Source organism: Hylaeus anthracinus, unplaced genomic scaffold (genome assembly GCF_026225885.1).
Source record: "Hylaeus anthracinus isolate JK02 unplaced genomic scaffold, UHH_iyHylAnth1.0_haploid 12001, whole genome shotgun sequence".
Classification (NCBI taxonomy): domain Eukaryota; kingdom Metazoa; phylum Arthropoda; class Insecta; order Hymenoptera; family Colletidae; genus Hylaeus; species Hylaeus anthracinus.
Genome location: NW_026534348.1, coordinates 6523178 through 6537314, shown reverse-complemented (window position 1 = coordinate 6537314; position 14137 = coordinate 6523178). Strand labels below are relative to the sequence as shown.

Here is a 14137-nt window from a genome sequence, read left to right as displayed (position 1 = left end):
AAACAAAACAAAACAAAACAAAACAAAACAAAACAAAACAAAACAAATGACCTTGAAACATGGAGATCTGCTAAAAAATCGATTTTTCATTTTAGGGGCAAATACAATAACAATAAATCGGGAAGTTAATAAAATAAAGTAAAATAAAGTAAAATAAAGTAAAATAAAATAAAATAAAATAAAATAAAATAAAAATCAATCTTGGGACTGATCAAACAAGTTCGAAATCGTAAATTGCCTGCTGTGCCGCATTCCCTGTGTCTTTATCATCGGGAAATATTTATGAAACGCAGAAAATAAATTACCGCTACATACGAGGTCAATCCACCTCGAGTTTCGTTCAATCCGAAATGCTCGAATATTCAATTCCAGTAGAAATTAGGAAATCGATATGACTTGAGTCGACTCACTAAAAATAAACGAGTTTTACAAAATTGATTCAAAAAATTATTTTTCTAACATCTAAAATATGTCTAACATATATTACCTAATTTTTAGGTTAAAGAGATCTACATACGTCTAACCTTATAATAGATTTATAGGCTCCGTTCTTTACACGATTTTAGCTAATGAATTCAAGTATATAACTACCTAAATTACCGTTTTCCCTTTAAATAATCGTTCCGTTGGAAATAACAATTAACAAATCTTTGGTACGATGCTTAATAAGGAATAAATAATTTCATGAACGTTTTCCAATTCTTCAACAGTGTTCAATGAGAACAATTGTAAACCTCTAATAAAAGTACTAATTGTTACAGTAAAATTGACAAATAATTTTATCCAAACGAAATTCAGAAAAAAATAAAACAAAAATTAAGACCCACGCTTGACGATCGATACTCGACTAGGAAAATCTGATGATTGTTTCAAGATGATAAAAATTTCGTGAAAAAAGCAATTCGGTATCGAACATCCCTGTAGTTCGCAGGCGACACGCATGAGCGAAACGGCGGCGCGGAATGCACCGAAGCGTTAATAACGATTGAGAAATTAAAATTCCGCCCGTGGAATTCCCCGTCGTACAACTGGCGTAACGGGTTCCTGAATCCTTACAGAAACGTAATAATCATCGTCGAGGTATGACCTCGTTCGTTACACATCGACGTCTTCGTGAAACTTTAGAAAACCTTCAGCGGTGATGAAGTATTTCATTGTCGACTAGGGAACGTGCGATTCTGAATTGTTTTTCTGGAGAATTCTTTAACTTCTTGAATTACACGTCATACCGACGCCAGAGATTAAGACCAGAATGGATTCCGAGTCCTACTTCTGGAGAAATGCGAACGAAGTTTTAAATAATTATTTCGTTTATCATTTTAATTTTGGATTCTAATTCCATTTAGAAGATGTAAACGAACTTTATAAAATATTATAAAAATACTGTAAAGTAACAGTGTAGAGATATTAATATAATTCAATTATTATTATTTTATAAATAAATTATTAAATATAAAGTTTGCCAAATTTCCGTTTAGAAGAAGTAAACGAACTTTATAAAATATTATAAAAGTACTGTAAAGTAACAGTGTAGAGGTATTAATATAATTCAATTATTATTATTTTATAAATAAATTATTAAATATAAAGTTTGCCAAATTTCCGTTTAGAAGATGTAAACGAACGAACTTTATAAAATATTATAAAAGTACTGTAAAATGACAATGTAGATTTCGGTATTAATATAATTAAATTATTATTAATGTATACGCAAAGTATACATAGTCAGTATTGATTGTTTGTATAAGAATCAACAAGCAGCCTAGGTCAAACCCTCGGTCGATGCACGACCGTTGGGCGTCAGGAGTGTCAGGACCAAGTTACCAATCTGAAGTTAGTCAGACGACTCGGCGCGACGTCGAGAGTATTGATTCCCACGCTACGTTCGCTTCTTCGTTCTCTATGCATGTGTCGTTATTGCTGTCAGAGTAAATGTAAAAAGCTACCCTGTTACACGCTCGAGACTGAGACTTTCTAGCTTTCATCGCGGAGAAACATCGCGAATACGTTCGAAACGAAAGAAAACCCTTTCAACTGTTGTGATTTCTCGATTTGGAAGTTGGAAGGCATGGTGAAAGCATGCGCGAGCGATGGTCCAATACAAAGAGAGCGAAGACGAACGCTACAAGACGTTCAGTGGCGTAAACAGGGTGTGCAAACGCGTCCCAAACATGTGGGCCCCCGAATTAGTACAAACATACTATCGGTCAAATTCAAATTATTTTTCTTGAACTGCACAAGTTTTCCTAGTACTTTTCTAAACAGTAAACGGAAGTTCTAAAATAAATTACCGAATGCGGAAGAGTCCCGTAATTATATCACGTTTGATATTTTATAAGATAAATTGTAATGCAATCTAAATATACGATTTTACAAGTTCCGTTGACTTTCTTTAGGTCTGAAAAATACCATTTCATTTTTATTCTAACATTGCACTAGATTTAGAGCAATCGATTACTTTCCCTCCACGAGAACATCACCATAAATGCTAATACGCGAATCACAGAACTGCTGGTTACGCCACTGTAAAGATCCACATCATCGAAGGCGTCGGAAACGAGAAACATTTCGATTTCGATATCTCTCATTTACTCGTATCCAAGAAATCTGGATTCACTGCGATGCTATGTTTGGAACACGCGCGAATGGGAGAAAGAACAATATTTGCAACTTACATTTCCTAGTAATCCTCGAAAACTGGACGGCAGTAGGGGCACAACAGAGGCGCACTGTCTTTCACTGGTTTCCGAACTTTGATCAAATCGTCGAGTAGTACGAATTCGTCGGAACCTCAGACGAGAGAAATGATTAACGATTTTCGTTTCGAATGTATCGATACGAACAAAACGTAGAACAATTCACTACAACGTCTCGAGTTCGACTACAGACTGAAGCCAACCATAGCAGCGCTCGGCCCTTTTATAACCACGGTATGGGTTGGGCTGCGCGGCGGTGTAGTTGCACTAACCGAGGGTGGGGGGAGACGAGCGCAGAAGCAGAAAATGCTATCTGCGCAGCTGACTGAAATTACGTGTGCGCACGCATATATATACAGGGTGTCCCAAACATGTTGTAACACCTTGAAAGGGGTGGTTCGGGAGGTGATTTGAAACAACTTTTTCCTTAGTGAAAATATTGTCCGAGGCTTCGTTGAGGAGATATTCACAGAAAACCTCGACCAATCAGTGCGCACGTATACCGTTGGAGGGGCCGCTGGTAGCGTAGGCTACGCGCAAGTGGCCGCTCTCGTACGCTACCGCGAGCGCTACACCGGCATACTCGCGCTCTGATTGGTCGACGTTTTCTGTTAATATCTCCCTAACGAAGCTTCGGACAACATTTTCGCTAAGGAAAAAGTAGTTCCAAATCACCTCCCGAACCACCCGTTTCAAGGGGTTACAACATTTTTCGAACACCTTTATATTGACAATATTGTCAACGGAGGCTCATGAAATAGTGTACTATACAGAGTGTCCCAAAAATATTGTAACACCTTGAAAGGGGTGGTTCGGGAGGTGATTTGAAACAACTTTTTCCTTAGTGAAAATATTATCCGAGGCTTCGTTGAGGAGATATTCACAGAAAACCTCGACCAATCAGAGCGCGCGTATACCGTTGGAGGGACCGCTGGTAGCGTAGGCTACGCGCAAGTGGCCGCTCTCGTACGCTACCGCGAGCGCTCACCGGCATACTCGCGCTCTGATTGGTCGACGTTTTCTGTTAATATCTCCCTAACGAAGCTTCGGACAACATTTTCGCTAAGGAAAAAGTAGTTCCAAATCACCTTCCGAACCACCCCTTTCAAGGTGTTACAATATTTTTGGGACATATATATACAGGGTGTCTACGTATAAGTTCGGACATACACAGGGTGTCAATTCTACAACAAATTTCCAACAAAAAATTTCTCTTAGACATTTTTTTTGTGTCGCCTTATTCTCGAGAATTTTTACTTTTAATATTTTTTTTGCGTTTTCGACTTGACACTCTTTAAACGGCCATAAAACCACCAAATTACAGCGCAAACTTAAAAATCAATACATCATTAGAAAGAGCGTTGAATTTTCCATCTCCTTGATGCAAAATCAAAATTTATTACGTAGGTTTTAATCAGTGAAAAATTAAGTCAAACTTTACATTGTGACAATTTAAAAAAATTTGAAATTCTGTAACATTGATACACAATGTTGTCGTTGTTGTAACATGATCGAATCGTACGCTAAGATTTAATCTATTCGTCTGAGGTTTATCGATAATTCGAAGATTAAATTCATCAACTTTTTAAATTTAGTCTTTAGATCTTTCGACGAGTTCTTGTAATATGTATGATGCAAAACAATTTTAATGCCACTTATAAAAATTAATAATGCGTCGATAAATTTAAGAATTAGATAAAGGAAGATAAATTCGTACTTATTATTAGAATTGTTTATATTGTAGCCCACCTTTGCATCTAACCGTCAAAAGCGACAAGTACTCTTGAAAATTTACATAAAAAAGATAGTGTATGTTTTTCATTTCTGTCGAAGTATTTCTCTACTAATTCTTCACGAATTTCTTCACGCGACTCGAGCGACGGTTCCTTTTTAACAATTTTGGGGGTTCTGTCTTGTTGGGTACAAAAAATCGTTACTATTTCATTTTATGGTAGTATGTACGTTCGAAAGTGGGCAGGTTAAATTTCATAAAAAAAAATTTTTTTTTTTTTACGAGTCTACAAACAACAATTTATAAAATAGAAAGTTTCTATGTTTCTCAATTACAAAAATTCATACGTATTGTAGATAAACCAAGGAAAAAAGTCTGATAAATTAAAACACTTTGACCCACTGCTTTAGGAAGGAAAAGATCGCAAATATTGATTACCAATCCCGATAAAACAAAGCAGAAATCTAGTAAAAGTTACTAATCGAAGACAGCAAAAATAAAGTATAAATTGTGTAGAAAGGCAGTGGGGTCAGTCGAGATCCGGGAAGTCCTACCGCGATTGAGGGATAATTTTAATCCGAGTTTAGTGACTCCGTTGAGTACCTGATGATATACAAGCCGTTTAACTGAAATATCTAAGAATACGCATTCGCTTTATTTATACGTTTCTAAAGCAGACCACCCGTTTACGAATAGTTCTCACATCCTTCGCAGAATGACGCGTTACCTCGAAGCAATCGGATATAATGGAAATCTCATACGTTCCTCGATGATAAATACAGGCCGAGACATTTAAGGCCGACTATCGTTATTATTTATTTAGTTTTCATACTTTGTGATTTATATCTTCGAACGTATATCTTCCGAATCAAAACACACTGCTCATAAAATATATCAATCGAGCATAGAAGAACATTAGTCAAGTGCCTTTTTTCGTCCTCGTAAATACCTCTAATCCTTTAATTGTAAAAATACATTTCTATACCGAATTCTGTCACGAAAATATGGTAATTTTATCGTAGAAATGTAGAGAAGATGCTACCGATATTAGATTATGTTCTCCTTAAAACTAAGCAAGATCTGAGGCATTTCTTCGTACAACCGAAAGTATCCCTATTACCACGAGTTATTAGATGTAGAAATAAATTCAGTGCTTTTGTATTCAATCATTTACAATCGTATTTTAAACAAACAACAACGTTAAGAAAAATTTGACGATTAATGAACTATGAAAACAGATATATTCAAATAGCCATCAAGTTGAGACTTTGATTATCTACCTATATGACAGATTCGTTATAAAGATGAATTCATAGAAATTGAATCGAGGACTTGGAAAATTGGTATTATAATGTAAGAAAATGAGAAGTAAGTATTTCTATTGAAACTAGATTTATTATATTCAATAATGAGTAAGGCACGGAATTCATTTCTATACCTAATATTTCTGGTGGACCATCTTAACTGCCTCGCGCTGTATAACAACGTAGAAATCGGGAGGTGTGCAGGCTTAACAAACGTCAATTGCTTCGGGTTGAGTCGAGTCGCAATCGGTGACATATCCATGATAGGCACTGAACCAAACAACGGGCAATCCCAGCGGAGTTGGTAAGTGTTCTCAATCAGCGACGATTTCGCAGAGTGAAGAACAAAGGAATGAAACGCGTTCTTTATCGTATTTTACGCTTACACTTGTAAAGCGAGAAGAAATTTCATGCAGAAGAGCTCGATGTACGTATTATGCATTTACGTGATTTGTTATGTATACTATGTAATGTTGTCGTTTTTGCACAAATGCAAAAATTAGTATTAAATTTACAATGTTGTATTACATAAAAAAGAAAGACAAATTTTTCTTTCAAAGGAAAATCATGATATTGGGTTGTCCGGAAACTTCATGCCTATTTTTAAGAAAAATTCAAAGATAATTTTTAAGATGAATTTTGATGTATATTTATTGTAATATATATGTACCATTTTGTTCCACGACCTTTCCACCTGTTAAGGAATGTACACATTTTATTTGTTTTCAGCCATTCCGACATATTCAGACCTGTACCGCCTATTAAAAATCGGCATGGACTTTTCGGACAACCCAATATAGATACAACAATTTTAAGAAGGCGTCTATGGGTAAGTGAGGATACAGGTTGCGTTGTCGAGTTCGAATCCTAACGGAGGTACAAGAATTAAAAGAATTTGCTCGTCGTTTTCATGGAATACAATCACAAGAAATAAGAATAGTAAAGTAATATCTACCAATAAATGAAACAAAATATAAAATTCAATAATTCCCTATAACAATTTTAATAAACATCGAAACTTTTACTGAACAGTTGTTAATCCATTTCATATGTACAATATATTTAACCATTACTATGTTAATAATTAATTAGATATAATTACTTTTTTCCTTTACATGACATAAGCATAATTCTGTGCACCATTGATGTTGTCGACTTGTACTCGTTCGTATTCCAACCGAATGAATTAACGTACAATAGAGACATGAAACGCTAACACGCGAGAAAAAAAAAAAAAAAACTGCTTCACTATTTCTGAAATGTTACGACGCGACGATAGATACTTCGGTATTCATGCATGTCGATTTATAGATTCACGTCCAAGTTTAGAATCCAATTTACAGCTAGTTGATCTTGTTTCCACCTATATAAAACATATTTTCCCGAGCACAGGTGAAACTCTAAAAATACGAGATGAATGAGCCTCTTCTTCCTCGATATTCGCGAAAATTTGCGAATCGTTGTTCACTTGTATCTATTTTCATAAAACGAACGAGGAGGCTAGAATCGCTACAAAGTAATCGCAAACACTTTTCTGTCAATTTGTACAGCAATGTTTATTAGTTCAAGTATCGTAAAGTATCACAGATATATTAGACGAAATATTACAAAAAATATGTTCCAAAGTAGACGAAATTAAGTTTATGAAAAAATTGACTATATGTGACTACTATGAAACGAGGAAAGTGCGTCCTTGAATGTATTTTACCTAGTATAAAAAAACGTTTGTTTGAACAATGTTTTTCATACAATAATATTCTCGACGATACTTTTACTAAATGCGTCATCGTCGATTAATGCAAAGTGAGATACAAATGAAACGTTTTTCATTAATTTGTAGTAAACGATGCTCGTTTACTTTATGTATAAACGTGTAAATAAATATCAATTTACTTTTTGTAATCACGACTACGACGAGAAAACGTTATCCATATCGTTCAATGGACTTTGAACGACGGTAATTTTAATATTTGCGGAAAAATAATTTCAGAATTCTCGTCGAAACTCGTATTCCAATTTACAGAATCGACTATGACCCCGTTTCAATCCGTGCGAAATAGGTACATTCTCCCGATCGGTGAGGCAGAACTAAAAACAGACGGAAGATGAACGAGATATCACCGTTGATGTTTGCGGAATTGCCGATTAGTCTTCGCCTACGTCGGCGTTGGTCTCGGCATTTGAGAGTAATACCTATAGTCTAACTGTAAGAGTCAGTGACAATTTTCTTTACGTCATCTTGAATTGGATATAACCCTTTGTTACGAGAGCATGATAACTGACGATCACGAAGACAAGTTGTAAGAACAACGACGCGTGGGTGTATTTTGAATTAAAAATAAAAAATAAATAAATAAAGTTACGCCATTTTGAAACGACTGATTTTTGGTACAGTAACGTAGCCAGTTATTATACATTCATGAAAAATAAAACAAAGGATTATTTTAATTCGAGAATCACGTAAATAAGTAAAATCGCGATTGGCTCTCCGACTATAATTGCGTCTACGCACCTATCCATCGATATCTGCCGTTAGATGCGATGCCATTCTGCTTCACTCGTTTCCGGATTAACGTTTTCGTAATTCACGGAATTTGCATAAGCCAGTAACCTAGCAGTGGCGCGAGATAACCACTTCTCGAACAATTATATTTAATTAATCGATGAAAACTTGGGTGGGATAGATCGTACGTCATTGTACTCGAACCTGTTTCGATAATTTCATTCCACTTATCTGCTGGATTTGTTCGTCAAGATTGTACGTACGTTTACTTTTAATCAATTTTCTAAGATAAACGCGCAAAAAAATGTCGTTTAAATCGGAGATTAAACGGATTTGAATATCATTCGGATAGGTGAGTACTTGAATAATATTCAAGAAAAAATTTGACAATTTTTGGAAATTTTTTCTTTCTTAAAGCAACATACCTAGTCCTCTCGTGTATTATAATTATTTATAATTAATCGTGAATGTGAGGATTTCTGTTGAAGGAAATATTGAACTTATTTCTCATCATACTGAACGTTATTATGTAAACGCTAATATTTGTTTAATTTTCTGAAAGGTTATCAGCCACGGGTTAGGATAAACTTAATGTAACGTTTTTCATCCATGTTATTGATCACCAGTTTTATTTGATCTCTATATCTCTCTATATCATTTATGTTTATTTTATAATATATGAAAAAAAATGGGCCATCAAAACACTTACTCTTTTCCAATAATCTTTGGAAGTACGACCACTTTATAATTTAAATCTAATTTACAACCCATAATATATGTATACCGTTGCTTGTATCTTATAGTTAGTAGTAACGCCAGTAGTGATGTCAGCCTAGATCGACGTATGCTTACGTGGAAAATTGATTTGTTTAAATTGCAGACTGTTTCTGAACGGGCCGGTAGGTAACGAATTAATTCAATTTATTTGATATGTCTGACATCGAAAACAAATCATTACAGTTCCGAGAGAACGGTTGCAAGATTCGCGAGACAGTTGAACGATTATTCCCTGAAGAATGAAAAATCAATGAAACCGTACTTGGAACCGAATGGCACATAAACGATAGCGATAGCGTACTCTGAGAAAATCAGAGTCGATTGTACGCGTGGGCGTGAAAGCGATTGTCATAGAAGCGAAACGTTATTGTGTCGCTACGGCGATCGAGGAACCTTTGTTCAGAATTTCATCTCCAGTCTCTAGTCGTCTCGATTTGGATGCGTAGAGACACGTGTTAAAGTTCGTTTGATTTCACGTGCGCTCGATTTACCCTGGCTTGCGACCTTCTAGCTGTGCAGCCACCGAAATGTATAATACGTTGCAAATTGCTGCTACACGTGCGCTTGTTTCTCCAATCATGCCCACCCACGGCCACGTGCGACTGATTCATAACTGGGAAATGCTGCGCGTATGTACAGCGTTCGCGGTCGAGAGCTTCGAAGGTTTACAAAACTGTGGCCACCGTCGCTTATTTGATTTTTCGTGGTTATAGTTTTGTACGTTTATATTAGAGCGCAGATATCAGTGTAATTTGTTTTCTGTGACGTTAATAAACAGTCGCAAAGGAAATTTGGTTATTTCCAAGCTATTTTTGTTCAACATTCGGCAACGACGCATTCCTTCTTCTCGCTACATGCGTTTAATTTACTTTAATTTATTTATACATCAGATTCATTGCAATAGAATGAAGGTTGGGAATTCAGAAAAATGGCAATTTAAAATAACGAAATAACGAGTAAATATTTTTACTTGAATTTCATGCAGAATTCATTGCACATACAAATTTCTATGCCTAATATTAACATCATCGATTGCGACACCAAGAATAATGGAATTTTCGAACCTGAATAGTATCCTTCTTTCTTTATGATCTCAGTGTCGGTAAAACAGATAAGAATTTCTACATTTTCGTAATCGTTAGGTGACGAGCAATTGTTTAAACATTATCCCTTCTTTCATCGAAACAAGGGATCGTCGAGACTTGAAATTTTCGAAGTGTTTCCGCCATTGACGTCAGTCGAGTGTTTATTGTGAATTATTTGACACGCAGGTTGCGAGTCGCACGCGTCATAAGTTATAAGGAAGATCACAGATCGCACGACTGACATGGATCGATGCGAAAATCATGGGCATCCCAGTTCACGTGTCCGACGCTTCTTACCTAGGAAGTGATACTCCTCTATGTATTGTAATAACAGGGAGAAGAATGATTCATAATCGATTGAAACGTTCAAAGTCGAAAGACTTTCCCGAGGAACGATTTATCATCAGTCTTTATCGAATTCTTTTGGTAATTTTTCATTTTTATTCATTATTTAAAGTGAAGTTTTGCCAACTTTCCAAGTTTCCTTTACGCTTGCTTTCTCCGTCGTGTGAAACAGTGAATGTATCGTATCGTAATACAATCGTTGGGGTTTAAAAAAGTTTTTTGATTACGTACCGCGACCGAGAATAACTCCAGATTTCGGTAAAAACAAGGAACATCAACTTTGAGTTTTCCTTGTGTATTCAGGTTTAATTTGCCAATGACGATGGAGATTCGCAAAATGCTTACGTAAGCACGCATACATTTTACGAGTGGAATTTTGTTTGAGGTCAACTGTTGATGGACTTTAACTGTACTTTACTAGAAGAACAACGACACGAGTCCGATGTGTGACATCTTACTTAATTTCTTTAATTTTCGTTCCTTTTCGTACGTTAATTTATGCGATGATAGATCATTCACGTGTATTGTATCTACACGTGATATTTTCATTTAAGTTTTTGCTATATTGTTAATTTTAATATCTTTCATTTTAGTTTCTATTCGTATGTTAATTTACATAGCAATAGATAATAAAGATAAAGGATTAAAAAAATATCTACTTATTTAAGAAAAGAAAATAACCGATTTGTATCATTTATTTCATCAATGAAACGTTTACATTTACGATACATTTGTATTAAGTCTCTTAAGTAAAATCTATGTGTATCCTCTCCTTTTACGCCTTCTATTAATATAACCGGTAGTAACCGCCTGCTGGTAGCCTATTAAAAGAGTCAGAATAATCAAAGCGTTTTGCAGAAATAAATTCGATTTGTGTTCCGGATCAGTTGACTCGCAGACTTAAACCGTTCCACGAATAGTGGAGTTCATGAATAGATGAGACGAGCGTCTCGACGACACAGAATCCAAACGAGCGAGTTCTAAACATAGTTGCTCCGCGCTATCGAGAATTTGTGAAAACGTTAACGATTTTTCACGCGAAAACGGTACGTCTCCTTTGAAGCTTTTTACCTTCTCATCGAGTAGAATTAATTTTTTTAAATTAAGAAAAACTTTCACCTTAAATTTCGAGGTCATAATGCGCGAGGAAAGAGCCGAGTTTGGGCATTCTGTGCAAAAGGGATCGAACTTTCCTGCGAGCTTTTTGACACAGGTCTGTGAAACGAACGACAGCCGAACAGTTGAAAAAAAAGAAAAACGAAGTTTGTTGACAGCTTGTATAGAGATATATTAAAAATAATAATAGAAGTAATTCGGTGTGTGCTTGAATTACAAATTTTGACTATTTCTTCCGCGATCCTTGTATCCAAGAAGTCTTACACAACGGATTTTACGGACGGTTTCTTTTGCAAATGTTCACCGCTCCAGATGTGTGCAACAACCCCTAAAAGTGGTGACCGTTAATTTTGTTCGCAACCTGTACAACGAAATGCACCACTCCTACGCAGTCATCGCGTGCTCGTTATTCACACAATGAGGAGCAAATAAATTTCGTGCTCGTGATAGTGAGATAACGTGATGTAATTATTCACAATTGGTATTAGCATACGATAACATCACGTGGATGGCGATAGTCTCGTGACTTCTGACGCGAAGATTACACATAGTTTACATGTTTCGTGCAAGATTTATCTATTGAACGGGGACGGCCAATGCTAAAGGCTTTCGGCTTTCATATCAGCCCGCTTAATTACATAAATCGTTCGTTTTCTATACAACGCCTTGAAAAGAGGCTGTCCCACTATTATCCATCGATTTATTCAGAGTAAATTATTGTTCGTTGCTCTCGAAAGACTGTATCTAATATTCATCATTTCAATTCGAACGTTATTCGAATCGGAGTTGATTCGATATTTCATTCGAGTGAAAATGTATCGAATATTGTAATACATTCGAATAAGGATTAATTCGAGTGAAATTCGGAAAAAGTTTATTCGATATTTCATTTGGATGAAAAATTTGTTCGAATATCTCGTTCGATTGTAGGTTTATCCGACAATTTTATTCGAATAACGGCCAGCCTTGTCGACAATCACAGCTGAGAACAGGGAAATCGTTCGACGTACGATTGATCTATGGATCTCGAGCATCGTTTTTAGCGTCTTGGCGTTACATTGAAAGCGAGTTGCAGCGGCGACGGCTATTATCCGGTCGGATCCTGGACATAAATAAAAGTCACGGTATCGTTTCTGTCGTACGACCGTGTCGTAAACGCGAATGGATGCGGTATTACGGTTCGATCGCTGCGACGAACATTCTCGCGGTCTCGTGTTGCGGAGCAAAAGGTGCTATCAACGATCGTTAACTTTGCTAAACGGTATCGCAAACAATTGTCGATCGCGAAAGTCGCGTCGCATGTGTTCTACGCGAGACAAAATGACCGAGCGACGAGCGTGGTCTGTCGCTGTCGATATCGGTGTACGTAGTGTACGTCTTTAAGTAGAACCAGTTCGAGCCAGTCGTAAGAAGTCGAATCGTCTGACGGTGACGTTTAATCGATCAAGTCAGACCTCTCAAAGACGATCGCGAATCGGTTGGAGGTTGGAGCTGTGATACCAGTGTTCCTTCTAAAGGTCGATTCAGACTATACGACACGGACCGTCACGTTCCCGTAACCGACACGTACCGGCACCGACACGACAAAACATTCAAACACGCGTTTTAATGGAACTATTCACGCTATTTCCGTTGACGGAACCGTTCAGATCGGTGTTTGTTAAGTGTGAATCGTTCCATTAAAACGCGTGTTTGAATGTTTTGTCGTGTCGGTGCCGGTACGTGTCGTTGCCGGAACGTGACGGTCCGTGTCGTATAGTCTGAATCGACCTATAGGCCGATCGCACGCGTGCGCAATCAGTTTCAAACCACTCTGAAACTAGTTGCATTTGACCGTGGATCTAGGTAAAACAAAGATCGCGAACGGTTTGCAACACTAATTTCAAATCGGTTGCACCGTGTGCGATCGGCGTTAAGGTCGATTCAGACTAGATTTTTATTGCATAAATACACGCTTTAAATCTTTAACCACGTCAAAAATGTCACAAGATTGAGTAAATGCTCTCTAGCTACGAACACGAGCCAATCTTATCTGCGCAAGAGCATTCTTTTTCAGAATTGGAATTTCCAAGTGATCTGACCTCACTTCCGCTTTTACGACGGAAACGCTATCGAAGAACGGCACAAGATCGATTTGTCCGTATTCAGCGCCAAGGAAACCGATTAAAATGCAACAGAATACCTTGCAGTGCGATTGGTAATCATTAATTTCAAGGGATAGCCCCGTTCATTCGAAGGTCCACTCGTACAGTTTCCAGAGACATAAATATGTATACTTCTGCATCTTATTGTTAAATTGCAATGGAACTCGGAGAAGGACGCTGCTGCTGACCACAGAATTTCCCTTGCAGAAACTGCCTGTTCTTGCATTATTTTTTTATTTCAGAACCAAATTAGAGCGATCATTTTTTTGGAATACTAGGTGTTTATTTGAAATTTTAGTGGAAGCTTAAAGTGATGCATATGCAAAATTCGTAATTATTTAAAATAAGTCTGCACTAGTAGCTTAAAACAGAGAAGAATAAGAATCACGATTATTTGTAATGAGACTGTACTTGAAGCTTAAAATTGAAAAGTAT

The 14137-nt window shown here is 36.7% G+C and overlaps 1 protein-coding gene across 2 annotated transcripts in view; it reads right to left on the bottom strand.

The window, feature by feature from the left end:
* LOC128890781 (protein pinocchio) overlaps window positions 1-14137 on the bottom strand; it is a 76516-nt gene that overhangs the window by 24728 nt on the left and 37651 nt on the right. Inside the window, exon 1 of one of the 2 annotated variants that reach the window (XM_054149625.1) lies at window positions 2676-2905. The exons of the other annotated variant lie outside the window; for it this stretch is intronic. The gene's annotated coding sequence lies outside the window, so the exon portion shown is untranslated. Of the gene's footprint in view, window positions 1-2675; window positions 2906-14137 lie in introns of those variants that run through there. 2 annotated transcript variants of the gene reach the window in all.